Source organism: Sylvia atricapilla, chromosome 5, assembly GCF_009819655.1.
Source record: "Sylvia atricapilla isolate bSylAtr1 chromosome 5, bSylAtr1.pri, whole genome shotgun sequence".
NCBI lineage: Eukaryota > Metazoa > Chordata > Aves > Passeriformes > Sylviidae > Sylvia > Sylvia atricapilla.
In genome coordinates this window covers 26,496,567-26,511,255 of record NC_089144.1, presented here as the reverse complement: position 1 = coordinate 26,511,255, position 14,689 = coordinate 26,496,567, and the positions used below count along the sequence as shown (strand labels likewise).

At 35.5% G+C, this 14,689-nt stretch overlaps 1 protein-coding gene across 1 annotated transcript in view; it reads right to left on the bottom strand.

Annotated features, from left to right (window-relative positions):
* The window catches only part of DOCK4 (dedicator of cytokinesis 4), a 230,641-nt gene that overhangs the window by 86,128 nt on the left and 129,824 nt on the right, over positions 1 to 14,689 (bottom strand).

Here is a 14,689-nt window from a genome sequence, read left to right as displayed (position 1 = left end):
AGATTGTCTGCCATACTAAACCAAATCTTGAAGCTTCTACTCATCTGTCAGGTCTGTTTGGTCTTTATATTGCCCCCTCTAGCTATATTGAAGATAGTGTCTAGCTTCACATTGTTTAACTCTTCTTCTAATGTAAGGCAATATTAATGTACTTTCTTTCACCTGTAATCATTACAGTTCTCTGTTTAACTGATTATAACAGTTTTCTACTTAACCTCAAAATGAAGTGTATTATTTTGCAAAAGGAAAAACAAAGAGATTGATGTTCTTTGCATTAGAAGGTCAGTATTCCCAGATTATGAGCATTTGAATTTGTAACCTGAAAAATCTCAATATATTTTACATTAATAGGGTGTTCCAAAGCTTATGAGGAAAAAGTTTGCTTAGTTAACTTATTTTTTGCTTGTTGGAAAGGCTTCTGAGAAATTAGACTCTTCATCTGGACATTTAAACTACAAGTTCAATACAGAGACTACCTAAGTACCACAAGGTATGTACAAATACTGCTAGAATATTTAAATTGAAATTCTTTGCACGTCCATGCAGTATCATGCTGAGTAGTCTGTCAGAACATAAATAGATCATGTGGACAAGATCAATAGTAATTTTATTTTCGTTTCAGTCGACATAAAATTGCAAAGTTTGATGAAAAGAGGAAAGAGTGGTTGCAGTGGGGACAGGACAGGGGAAAAGCAGTTCTGGTGGTGACTGAAAGTGCCATAATAGAGAAGCCCCTACTGTGTCTAAAGATGCTAAATCTATTTCTAAAGGGTGTAAGCTAATCCAGCTCCCAACAAACACTACCAGAACTACTTTGAAACAGTTGGACTTCCCTTGTGAAAGGCAGAACAATGAAGGATGAACAGCATTATAATTAGGAATTTTCTAAAACTCTTATTTCTGGACTTTGTTGAAACAGAAACTGAGAATATGTTTTTATCTAGAGAAATGCAAGTTTAGTATAAAGAAAATATCACCTTTTAATAAGGTAGATTTTCTCTCAGCACTGCTGAAATAAAATGTAATGGTTTAGTATATTTAGGTGTGCCATGTAGAAGGCAACCATGGGATGTGTACTTGTATTGTGGGTAAAATTAATTGTACTATATGTAATGTAAATAATAAACGCATCTTTAATTTCTAGCTTCATTTTAAATTGCAAGTAGAATTTGACTTGCTTGAACTTTCCACAGTACTCTCATGTTTCACATTCCTTGCATTTTACTGCATGCAACTCTCCAGTGATTTTTAAGTAACAATATAGTCATCTAATACTTTTATAATATTATTACATCACTGGATGCAAAAAATTAAATTATTCCATTAAAGCATGATCTAAATGATAAAGTTAAAGAAAAAAACGTTGTATCACAAATCCATCAAGATCCATGCCCACAAACAAGGGGGGAAAATCTGCTATTGTATTACCTTATTATCAGTTATCTGCTGAAACAATCATGGGTAGAGGCTAGAATATGGCTAGAAAAAATCAACAGAACAAATACTAGATAGTATTCACTTAAGAGTGTTTGAAGTCAAGGAAAAGAGCTGAATTACTAGTGTGCAACCACCAGATCAGTCTCTGGTTCCTGGTGGAAACAGGTTTAAAATAAGCAAAAGGTGATGGTTATTCAGAAGATGGACAGCAAGACTTGCAAGAAAAAAAGAAACCAACACAAAAGCGATCTCTAAACAACATTCAAACACAAACTCAAAGCTTTCCAAAGGATGTTAGGAAAGTAACATAAAAGGATGAAAGGAAAGGATGGAGAAATTGTGGAAAAAAAGATCAGCTACAGGATATGAAACAGGCAATCACAAGGACTCAGGAAATCCCGAGCTGAAAAGAGCTGGAGGCTGGGAGAACATCAGGGGGTAATCACCATACATGCATATGTGCATACTCAGCTTTTACTTTTCCTTAAGATCTCCTTACAACAAGGATCCTCAGCTAGATTGACCCTTGATCTGAATCTGTAAAGCTGCTCTTATTGTTTATTCAAGTAACAAAACCAAAACTTAAAACGCATTAAGATTACCATTAAAACTACTGGATTATGACTATTTCTAAATTGCAGTGCTATTTCATCATAGAAATTTTATAAGTTAGAATAGTATGGTTACCAAAGAGGTTGCAGCATGTTGGGTCCTTGCTCAGCATATGCATATACTGGGATTTGGTTCTAGTTAGTGCTGCATGTTGGTCCCTTTCAAGTATTTTACATTGAGAAAAAATGACAACACACAGTATTCAAAAGCAGCTTTGTTATAGAGCTGATTTGAGCAAACAACTTGTAGGTGCAGCAAGATCTCATTAAAAATTAACTTGAATCCTACAATGTAGCATTTCTGCTACATTATTATCATTTATCAGCACAGATTTATTTCAATTTTCCACAGGATCTTCACAGAAACACAATCATAACTGAATAAGCATTTCCACCACAAATGTAATCACTCACCCCAGGTGCAACTCAGTGAAAACTCTAAGTTTTCCTTTTATATCGAGTGAACTGTATGATACTTAAATGCAAATAAAAATGACTGTGGAATGGGATGCCCTATTACCAGAAGTGTTCAAGGTCAGGTTGGAAGTGGCTTTCAGCAATCTGATCTAGTGAAACACATTCCTGCCCATCTGGGTGGGCAGGGATAATAATATTTAAATATCCCTTCCAACTCACACCAGCCTATAATTATATGCAAAAAAATAGGAAGGCATTTTTAAAAGAAGTAATTTGGGCTCCACAGAAGTGAAGGAGGCTTTTAGAAACTGTGTTTCAATGCATTTAAGTATTTTTTTTAAATACAAACCAGTTGTCTTTTACCTTTTTAACTGCCAGAAGAAATCAAATCTCAGTGAAAAAAACAACAGAGATGTAGGATGTACTTTCTCATTTACCTGCTGTTGTCCTAACAGAGCCTTTGCAGAGTTTGTAACCAGTGTCATGAAAAGACAGTTCAGGTGAATCTTGCCCTGACCTCTCTCCATTCAGGAAGCTCTGCTCTCTTTTTTACGTCTTGAAAAAACTCAAGACATGTTGGCCATGTTAGTCAAAGAAAATGCCTTTTTTTTTCCCATTATCATGCATGGCCAATTGAATCTAAGATGAGACTATGCCTCTTATACTATATGAAGAATAACCATGTTTTATATGGAAATTAATAGAAAAGCAGAAGGGAGATAGATGAAATTGAGACTGAAAAATTAATTTCAAAAAATGTAAACTCTGGACTATGTATTAAGCATACAGCCCGTACCAGGTGAATTCAACATTAGCTTCCTTTCCATAAGGTATGTGGAATATCTGGCATTTTATAGTAGCTACAGAAAAGCAGGGTTCAATGTAAATTTGCCTCCTGTCTGGAGGCACACAGATATTTCACTATTGATTTAAAACACAATGATTACTTGCAAACAATGTATAAGAAAACCAACCATACTGAACTTGCACTATTCCGCTACAAGTCTTGATGTGGGAACTGAAAAAGCAAAGAACTTTTACAGTGTTGCAATAAGCTTACATGGATAGAGGTTTGAAGCCTCTAAAATAGAGTTGAATTTTAGTCCTTGAAATATTTGGAGCATTAAAAGTTTTTGAGCTCCAAAAAATATAAAACAAGCAACTCTTGTATGCTATAAAGTGTACAGGTAGTGTTTATTAAATGGCTTAAGTAGACAGTTGTAAGCATTTAGCATGAACATATTGGCTAAAAAAAAACCTTTTAAAAGGCCTTGTAACAAAGAGAACTTTGACTTATGTTGTTATGGCATGAGTTTTACTATATTTTATGTCTCTGCCTTCACTGAGACTGAATAAAATAAAATAATAATAATAAAGAATAAAAAACTTGTGGAACGCCTCTTGGTCACCCTGTCCCGCTGTTGGTGATTAGATCCAACATCCTGAGATGTGAAGAACACCATGTTCCTGACAAACCTTTAGCGCAGTATTTGAATAAACATGTTGCAAGTTCATAAAATCAAAAAAATCAACAGGTTATAAATATCAAGTACAAAGCCTTATCAGAAAACAGCTGCTGGTAAAAAAAAAAGAAAATGGATTTGACAAGTAAATGTCACTCTGGAAAGAAAATTAGAATAAAATCCTAGAAAAATATTTCAATACCAAATCTTTACATTATTTCACTATTGATACAATAGCCTGGAATATCCTAATAATTTTTACTTTCTCATTGTAAAAATGCCATTTTCCAGTCTTCCTTAACAGAAATTCTCACTCCAGAAATTTAGATTATCTGTTTAAAGTACGTTTAGGCATTCTTTTGTGGCCCCACTCCCCATAAAAAAAATTCCAAACCCATTCAAATACCAGCAAATTGCTGAATCTATCTATATTCCTTTAATTGATCTTTTTTATTTATGGCAACTATAATTACACATTTGATTATAAGAATATGCACCATTTTTCTGTAGAATCTTTGCCTTTGCCAGTACACCAGTTTAAATCAACTTCTTGTCACTAAGGTGGCCAATTACTACAAGCAGCACTGAAAGGCCAAGTCCTCCTGAATATCTGAGTTATGAGGTAGACTTTGGTGAGTACAATTGGTATCTTCAGCTAAACTATCTGCATGACTCAAATAAATCTTACAGGTGTATGTGTATGAGACTTTTTACAGTGTTACACTTACCAAATATGAGGAATCACACAGAAATAGGAAGGGAACATTTCAAATAGCACAGTACATCAGATTATAATTACTGGTTGAAAACATACCTACAGAATTAAATCTCTATCAGACAAGAGGCTTTAGACGTGATGAAAAAAGCAACACACTAATTCCAGCCCATTTCTGTGTTGAGAAATACAGTTTCTCCTTCTCCAAGCTTGTTTCAGTGAAAACATCCAGTGGCTGTTTCAGCATGAAGTTTGGTACAGGAATAAGCAACTGAAAATAATATCAAAAAATTGTGCTCAGCTTTGAAGTGACAAACCTACCTCTACCTATGATAATGAGTGGTATGAAAGATCTAGACTGCTTGAAAACATTTGTTTCAAAAGAAAGAGCAGCTCATTCTCTCCCTGTTCTGAGGGAGCATTTCCACTGTTATGCCCCTGTTATGACAGGTGACTCTCAGCTTTCTGAATTTAAGAGCATCCAGACTGTGAAATGAACATGCAGAGAGCAATATCCAGTTAGTAACATTCTTAGCCAGAGTCAATCCCCACTGTACATCAGCTGTGTCTAGGACTGTCAGTTTTCTAGGTAAGAAACAACTATCAAATAGTGAAACACACATTAAAAAATCATTAAACATTCTGTGAAGCTAAACCACCTAGGTCTCCTTAGAAGTCAAAGATACTTCTTCTAAACATGAATGTTACGAGCTGAGTCAACAGAAGCTGGAGAAAAGCAAATTAAGAAGTCATTGTGTTGCATTCCTGTGTTATCTGAATGATTTCCACTGCTTTAAAAGCTGCTTATCTTGGTAAAGATACTTTCTAGACACTATTTTGAGAAAAAACCAAGGTTAACATGTTACAAGCAGCATAGATAAGACAGAGAATAGTTGTACATCAGGTGAGGATGGTAAACAACAAGAAGAAATAAAAAATTGGTGTTGGTCCCTATAAGAGTGGAAGTAATAAGCTGGTTTTTTGGAAAAAAAACAGAACTGTGAGGATTGAAGAGTGTATCTAGGGAGCTGCTTGTTCTTCTGACAATCATGCAATTGAATGTGTTGAAAAGGGGTACATTCTGTCCTAATTACAGAAGTGACCCAATAAACCCAGTGCTTGGGGACTTCTTAGTTAGCACTCTATGATTTCACTTGCTCACCAAAAGTACACTGACAAATTCCTACAAGAGCTTCTCATATTAAGTGTGAGTGAAAGCCATATGGAAACTGAAACTCCACAGAACTTAACAACAACAACAACAGTCCAAGCTGCAGTGCTGTGAACACAGACATAACTTTCTGACGTAGCACAAGCTTTCAGTGCACATCCTGCATGGACAGCAGTCTGGTATGTGAATTAAATTGTAAGTGAAAGGTGTTGAATTGAAATGCCTGGGTTGCTAAAAAGAAATCTGTACAGCACAGCATTGACAGTACCTGCCTCTTCATATGGTCCTGCCAATACATTGAAGCTTTTGATCTGGCAAAAAATCTTGAAAGCACTTTCCATGGGCTAGGAAAGGAAAAACTCCAAACCCTTTTACAGCCTTCTACAGCCCCAGTTATAGGTGCTTACCAGGTACATTATAGCTCAAGAATTTTGACCTGTGAAGAAGCAAAAGCTTCATGCCTTTAATCCAACTAGCAATGGAGTTGTGCAAGGGCAGAATGGGAGCAAGGGACAGGACCTGACCAGTATCAATTACATGCAAAGTCTAATATTAGGAACAGGAGGAAAGGCCAATTAAAGTCAAAAACAGCCACAAGAAGACTGCTGGAGGACACAGTTAATGGGAGTCAGCTTTCCTCAACCTGCCAGCTATAAACTACAAATATTAATAAGCAGTAAAGATAAAGAGCCAGGAGTAATTCCAGGCTGGAGACAATGACGTGTGCTTAGGGTCCTACTATGACCACTGTTCAGTTTTATTATGGGATGGCTCTGCAGGCTCCCTTTCCTTCATATGTTCGAGGCTCCATCATCACTATCAAGGACCGGTATACAAGCACTGGTCTCCTGCTGCTCCCAAATTGGACCTATGTCTAAACTGCCCCAGCTCAGACAGACTTAACTGCTTCCACTGAACCTCAGGCGACAGAACAATACAGGTAAGCACTAATAAGGAGAAGGTCAGATCAGTACAAGTGTCAGGAGAACCTTTGTATGAATGCCTCATTTGTACTATGATTTTTATAGAAGCATTAGCACCTAACCTAAGCATCAAAGCAATGATCTTTCATCACAAAATTGTATTTAAACTTATTCTGACAAAGTTGTGAGTTGCAACTGCAACACATATATTATAACAAGATTGTCTCATATTTCAAAGATATTTAGAACTGCAGAATCTCTTGTAGCATATTAATATGAATCAAGGTTTTCAAAGCAGAAGATAGCTGTCAAAGATCAAAGGTAGCGTCTTTGTTAGAAACAAGACTTTAGTTTGCCAGTTATCCTCAAAAAGCTTTCTAGTGAAATAAATTTCAATTTAATTGTTTAGTGGAATAACAAAACACAGCATGACTGTATTGAACAAGCATCTCTGATAGTTACTGCTGTCCTGACACAGCCACTAATTTAAAAATAAGTGTACAGAACCACTAGGAGCCTTTGTTTGGAACTGCTTTTTTGAAAGCTTTGCCCAGAATTGTAGGTTCATTAGAACCATGAATTGAAAAAGTGCAAAAAACATCATTTTGTTTAGAGGAAGTTCCTGTTCATTTACACCAATGTAAAATACAAGCTTAATGAGATTTTTTATACTCTAAGCATATCTTGAATAGCTCATAAAAAAAATCAGTTGTAGAGACTGAATATCTCTGGATGTGGCATAGACAAAATGGCATTAACCCAGAACATAAATCTTGTGTATGAAAAACATTTAGAGAAAAAATCCTTAGAATACTTTGCAGAATGGGAAAAGAGCTGTGTATGTAAGCAACTGCCAGTGGGATGATATTAAGAAAAAAAAAGGCAGAAGGTGATTTCAACTTTTAACCTGAGGAGAGGGCTAAGGAAGTTTAGTAAAGCTTTCCCTATCACTAATCCCTTTCTGGCAGTTATACTTTGATGATTTCATAGTCCAATTTCTATACAATAAGTTTGGATATCTTCAACTAGAGCAGCTTGCTCAGAGCTCTGTCCAACCTGTCCTTAAATGTTGCCAGGGATGGGACATCGACACTCTCTCTGGAAAACCTATGTTGGTGTTTCTACCCTTTTTAAAAAAACTGGTGCAATGTTTCCTTTTTTCAGTCACTGGGTACTCTACATGACTGTCATGACTTTTCAAATATCATGGTGAATGGCTTGGCAACTCCATCAGCCAACTCACTCAAGGACCCTGGGATGCATCTTGCCAGGTCACATAGACTTAAGTATGTTCAGAGTCCTCAGGTGGTCACTGTTTTCCTGCAGTGGAGGCAACTTTGCTCCCTTCAGTCCCTGCATCGAGGTCCACTGATTTGACAAGCAGAGAAGAAACTTACAGTGAAGACTGAGGCAAAAATATTCTTGAGTATCTCAGCCTTTTCTTCTCATCTGTTGAGACCAGTCACGTTCATCAACAAGAAGTATGCTTTTCTATTCTGGCTAAAATATCTACAGAAATTCTTATTTTTCTCTGCATTCCCTTGCTGATTTCAGTTCCAACTTTGCCTTGGCTTTCCTGACCCATCACTACACAACTGGGCAAAGTCCCAATATTCTTCCTAGGATACCCTGTTCTTACTTTCACTGCTTCAGCCTTTTCCTGCTGTCCTTTAATTTGACCAGCATGTCTTCCTATTCTCAACTATTCTGTTCTCTTGTCTTCCCTTCTTACACATTTAATTTAAAAACAAAAATTAATTAAAATTTTTCAAGTTCAGAAATCTAGGATTATTTGTGATAACTGCAATACAGAAGGATGTTATCTAAGAGAAGGGCATTCTTAAGGACAGCAGCTCAGGAAGACACAGAGGCATGTTGCATTTCACAAATTTCCTCACTGGAGAAAATGAAATCCCATTACTGAACAATTTCCTTTTGTTTTGCATTTTAGAAGATACTGAAGGACTGGCAGGCTGCTTATCAGGGAATATTCAGCACTTTTAAAAAGGGAGGCAAATCTCATTGACATGCTTGAAGCTGCCAGTGAACGTGTTTGAGTTTTAAAGACTGTGACAACCACCAATCAGTCAGCTAGTCTGTTCAGGGCTTTTTCCCCACAGAGCATACCTTCAATTCTCCCTTACTGAGGCAAAAAACAACCAAGCAAATTTTGCACACATTCATGATACTTATGAGTAATATAGACACATGACTCAAGATTGAGGAAATGTTTAGTTGGTGGTTAAATGTATACGTACAAAGAAAAACTCTGAGACTAGGACCTTCTTGGTGATACTTGACAAAAAATTATTTGGGACAGGTTGTGTATTGAAGTATTTCATTTAAGTATTTAAGTATATTAGAGGCGATGGGCAGAAAAAAATTAAGGCAATTTCTACTATTTATATACTAGCAAATAGTTTATACATTATGACTGGTATTCTTTATATATGGGAAAATTAAAACAGCTCTGCATATGATAGGATTTTGGGAGCATTGGTCACTTTGGTAACACCACACCTTTTTACTATTGGATTAAGTAGACTTGGGCATTTAAATCAAAGATGAACAAACTTATTTTTTACTTTGCTTTCATTTTTTAATAAAACATTATCTGTATTTTCAGCTTTACTGTAGAAACATTCAACAAGCCCTTAGTAAGACACACTCACCAGAGAACATCTGATTAAGCAAATGAAATGCCCTTTACAAGGAATTCTCAAAAAAATACTTTCAGATTTCAAATGGATTGCACATCTAACAGGTAATACCCAGTTCCGTGACTTTTTTCGTTCCTTTTAATAATGAGATGTAAAACAAGTTGTTTTGAATGAGGAAGGAATAAAAGACTTGCAAACTTTTTTCAACAGAAAACTTTGACCTATTGACTTTGTCTCACTTCAAAACAAAGAAAATATTTCCAACAGAATTTTCAAGACTTTTAATTTTTACAGAGCTAAAGCATTCACTTGTTAGTTTGCCAGTGTTACTTACCTGGTAAGTAAGATAGCCATAACTATCCTTGCATACACTTCCCATGCTGCTTATTCTATACTCAGTAGAAAGCCAGCTTATTCTTCAAATACTATAATCTGCAGAATACCCTTTTCCCCATTCTTCATTTCCAGATATTTGAAATCAAGGGAAGTACAGTTAAATTTTGGCTTGTCTTCCCCTTCCATAGTTTTCTTCTGTTTTTTTTCCTTCAGTTTCTAATGAACCATAAAAATAAGAGGAGATGGAAAGGAGAAGGAAAGCAATACACAAGTTCCTTGCACATGTCTAACCAAATATGTCATATCTTTCTTTTCTCCAGTGACTTGTAGAAATGTTAATTCCTTCAACAGATAGGATTAAAGTTTTTTAAAAGTATTAAACTAGGATTTGAAAGCACAGGATATTCCCCCTAAAGTACTACAGTTCTGTGAAAGGTCAAAATGTAGGGTGTGTCTTTTATTGCTTAAAGATATTTTATGTAACTAATACATCCAGTAGCAGAAGTTAAATTTAAACTGTTTGTACTTCATATAGTAAAAATAAGTTTGGGAAAAATTCACTCCACTGCTCAAGGAAGAAAAATGTTTAAGTGTGCCAGACATTGATTTCTTCTCTTAGGATCAACAGCTCTTTACTAACTGCAAACTCACTGGCAGATACAGACACTTACCATGAGAAAGACAACATATTCCATAGCTTTCTTTACATTTTTGCACTCCAGAATCTTTTTCTATGGTTTGAAAGAATGAATGTCTCTAGTCAAAAATCACATAATTGAAAATCAATGTTATCACAAAGACAGTATTTTGTGAGACCATTTGTGTAAAAAGACAGATTCCAGTTTTATTTTGAAAAGTAGTATTTATTTGGAAATAGTAATAAGTTGATAGTAAGTTTAGTAAGAAAGTAAGTAATAGTAAGAAAGGTTGTGAGTGTGTATTTGCACAGGAAAAGACCTTTTAATAATCTAAATGAAAGCATGATTAGTACATTGAATAACTTTGAAGGACAGGATCTGATGAGATTTAACTGGAGAGCAAAAAGACATCGAATGATGTGACAAACAAAAGATGACAAACATAAAGCAATGCAGATGTGATGGTAAAAAAATTCAGTTACTTCTCCTAAATTAAGGATATGAAAAGTTGATGTAGGAAACTTAAAAACGTAGCAATATCCCAGGCAGCTCATTCTATCTGCTAAATGAGCAGAAATCATAAAAAAAAGAAAAAAGACAATGTTGAAACAAAATGCAACTTTTAATCTTGGACAAATAAATCTGAAAGAAGGAAAATCCCACTACAAAAATTAACAGTGCAGCTACATGTAGAGCCTTTAGCAATCTTATTTGTCAAAATCTACCACTGAATTAGAAAAGACCAAAAAATTCTAGCCAAGATTTCTCTAGTCATGACTGACTAGTCCAGCTCTAGATATCAGTACAGATACTACACTATGTTTATGAGCAAGGTAAACTGTGGTCAATGTAGAACTGTTATAGTGATGCACCAATTCTTTAACCTCTTCTAATATCATAAGAGTATAATAATTCGGATGGACAGGAACAAATATTAACTCTTATCCTTAAACCAAAGCAGGTGGTAATCAGATAGCAGCAGTGGTAAGGGCACCAGTTCAGATCATAAGCTGAAAAAAGAGTGGCTACAGCTAAGTGGTATCGACTTGTGAAAGTCTTTTGACATGTCAGACAACAGCCCAATTATTTACACACCAGAGTATATTTTACAGACAAAGATATTTTGAGCTGCTGTCCTGTATAAGTCACAGAGCCTTTCAAATCAAATCCATAGCTGTTTTAAGTAAGAATTATCTTGTCATATTACTATAGACAAAGCTGCATAGAGGAATTTTGTAGGTAAAATTCCAGGAAGTAAGGCTTGGACCTCACTGAATTGCTTAGAGAAAAAGGTATTCTACAGGAGGACAATGAGATATCTTTATGTGCCAATGTCTCACACTGAATGGATTGTGTCTTTGAATGTACCAAGTAGTTAAGAAAACAACTACCAATAAACTGCCAGTAACAGACTTAGTACTGTTAAGAACAGTATTATTTAAATGAAGTAAAGCAGATATAATAATGCAGTTTTGATCTGGAATGCACAACAAAGTAAGACGTGCACCTATAGGTATGCTTACAACAAAAATTTAGTCTGTTTACAGCTGGGAGGCAGAGCAGGCATCTAGTGAAGCCAGCTAAGTCCTCTTTTAGACAAACAGCTGTGAGTTCTATAAACTCCAGACAACACATATTAGTGATCAGGCTTATTTACAGAATTAGATATTTTCCACAATGGTGCTAAAGAACATGTACATGCACATTTATAACACATGAGCATGAACAGCACTGAAGGCATGCACTGATACAGGTGCTCTAAGTCAAATTTGGAAAGAGAGTCCATAATACTGACCTACACAAAATAGCAGGTAAAAGTATGCATAGAAAAAGGGCTTTCACATTTCATTACCTAGTATGTCTGCAAATTTAACTTAAAGTGCTCCTCAAAAGTATACTACATTTGTAAATATCAAATGCTAAATTTTATATACTAAGTAATGATATAGTTGAGAGGAAATGGTGAATACAGAAACTCAGTGTGCAAGCACAGTTGCCCTTCAATGTTGTAGAAAGCTTCCTGAGAATATTGACTGTATATCTGCAGACAACCACAGTAGAATGCTGGAATAGAATTGACCAGTGTTTGCCTGGAGTCTGCCCTGAAATCCTGGTCAAACCTAGAAAATGCATATTGATTATATTCACAAATTGACACTTTCACTGCCTGTCCTTCTTTTGTTGGCTAGAATAAAGTGAGTTACCTATTTCACAGTCTTTTTGCATCATAGTGATCTACTATTTTTCCAGCTATCTACTTCATTTCCTAAAACAGTCTGAGTTAGTCATTAAGAAATTCCAAAGATCCTGGATAGTGTATTTTGTGACTTCAGCCTGTCAAGCTGCAGTGACACAAAAAGCATTACTCTATAAAAACATTATTATTGTCAATCCTTGTTTGGCATGTATGCTCATCCCAGTTACTTTTCACAATAAAGCCTCCACAGAGAAAAGGATTGATATGACAAAAAAAAGAAGGTCAGAGAGAGTTTAAATACACCAGAATAGGAGAGCTATTTAAAATATGGCATTTCTAAGAGAGATACTGCAGTTTAGCAGCAGGAAGCATTTCTTATTGAATAATTCAAGAGAGTCTTATTCACAACACTAAACTAAGTGTAATTAGCCACAACAACACCCTTTCAACCAAAATATAAAATAAGATCTAATTAATGACCATTTCTTGTGGCAAAAGATGAAGTTCTCTAATTTATCTGTGGGGAAAAAAAAAACAAACCAACACTAGAAGAGAAATAAAATGAAAGGGGTGTTTTGAAATAAAAAGCATTTCAAAAGCTGAGGGCATTTCAGGGCCTAGGGCATACTGCTCTGGTTAGTCCTTGAAACTCATCATTGCAAGACTGAGATGATTATTTCTCTTTAGGAGAAATCCCTTCTATGCCAGTAAACACAGAGTTTGTACATTATTTAGACTGATGCACATATACAGTTGGACTGAGAAAGCAGTATACCAGAACCCTTTTTTTTTTTTTTTTTTTTAACTAAAACAGTGACAAAGTGAACCTGCATAATTCTATGAAATTGAGTGAAGAAACTCCTCCAGAAGCTGATTACACTGTATTCTGCTATAAACATGTTTTTTAAAGCTTAGTACATCAAATAATTTCTCAGCTGGAAACTGAGGCATAAGAGATCTACTTATAGAACACAGCAAATTTGATAACACAGAGCAGCAAGTCACTAAATCATAGATAACTGGAGAAGTAATTCCTAATGGAGTTACAGTATGCTCAGTAAAACTGCTTCCACTGCTATCTCCAGACTGTCTACATTTGATTGAAATTTCAAATGCAGCAGTAAGGCAACAAATAAAGCCTAGCTAATAAGCCATAAAATTTCAATTGAGTTCCTTCCATTAGGCATATATATAAAACAACTCCAAATTAAATGGCACCTGACTTATGCATTTTACTATTCTAAATACTGCAGTCACACCATTTCCTCTGCAGTGCTGAAATGGTTTTATTAACTTGTTTTACGTGCATGTTTTGACCAGTAGTGCTGATCAAGGATGCAGAAGGACAGATGTTTAATTGGCAGTAAGCGCACAAGGGCGAATTCTCAGTTGTCAAGTTTCAGGCAGAAGTTCAAGAGAAATACATGCCCACAGCTAAAGCTGAGTCTCATTACTGAGTTTCAAATGCCTGTTTAAGACCTCCTCGATTAGTGAAGTATGAAAGTTTATTTATTCTTGCCTCAGAACCTGAGTGTACTTCTAATTTAGGTCCACAGGAATGCAAAGACAGATTTTTATATGAAGAAGGTAGACTCTATTAAAAATCTGAAAGTCATGAGGATGATTTACATTCAAGAAAGTTAAGACTGTATGCGTGGACCCAGCTGAAACTAAGATGTGAGCTCCTCCCTGCAACATTTCTTAAGAACAACATAACACCATAATCATGCCAAAGTGATCTGCTTGAAAGTATGCTTTTCCTTTAAAGAGACATTTGCTTCCTAATTTCCAGCAACCCATTGAACTTTTTAAAAATTTCATTTGAAGGATGAAGGTATAAATTATTCTACAATCTTTTTGTATTTGATTCTTCACATTCACACTGACACAATCTTTCCACTTTCCTTAGCATTGCTTTAAGTATTTGCATATTTTGTCATTTAATATAAGCAAAATGAAGTCCCTACATCTCTATTATTGTCCACTTCCAGTCATTTCCAGTACTGGAGACACAAACCTTGTGAAAACAGGAGCTGTACAGTACCAGTGAAATCTGTAAGTCTTTAGAAAGCTACCAGCTCCTATGAACAAAATGTTCTGCCACCTGGCTTTTTTACCTGC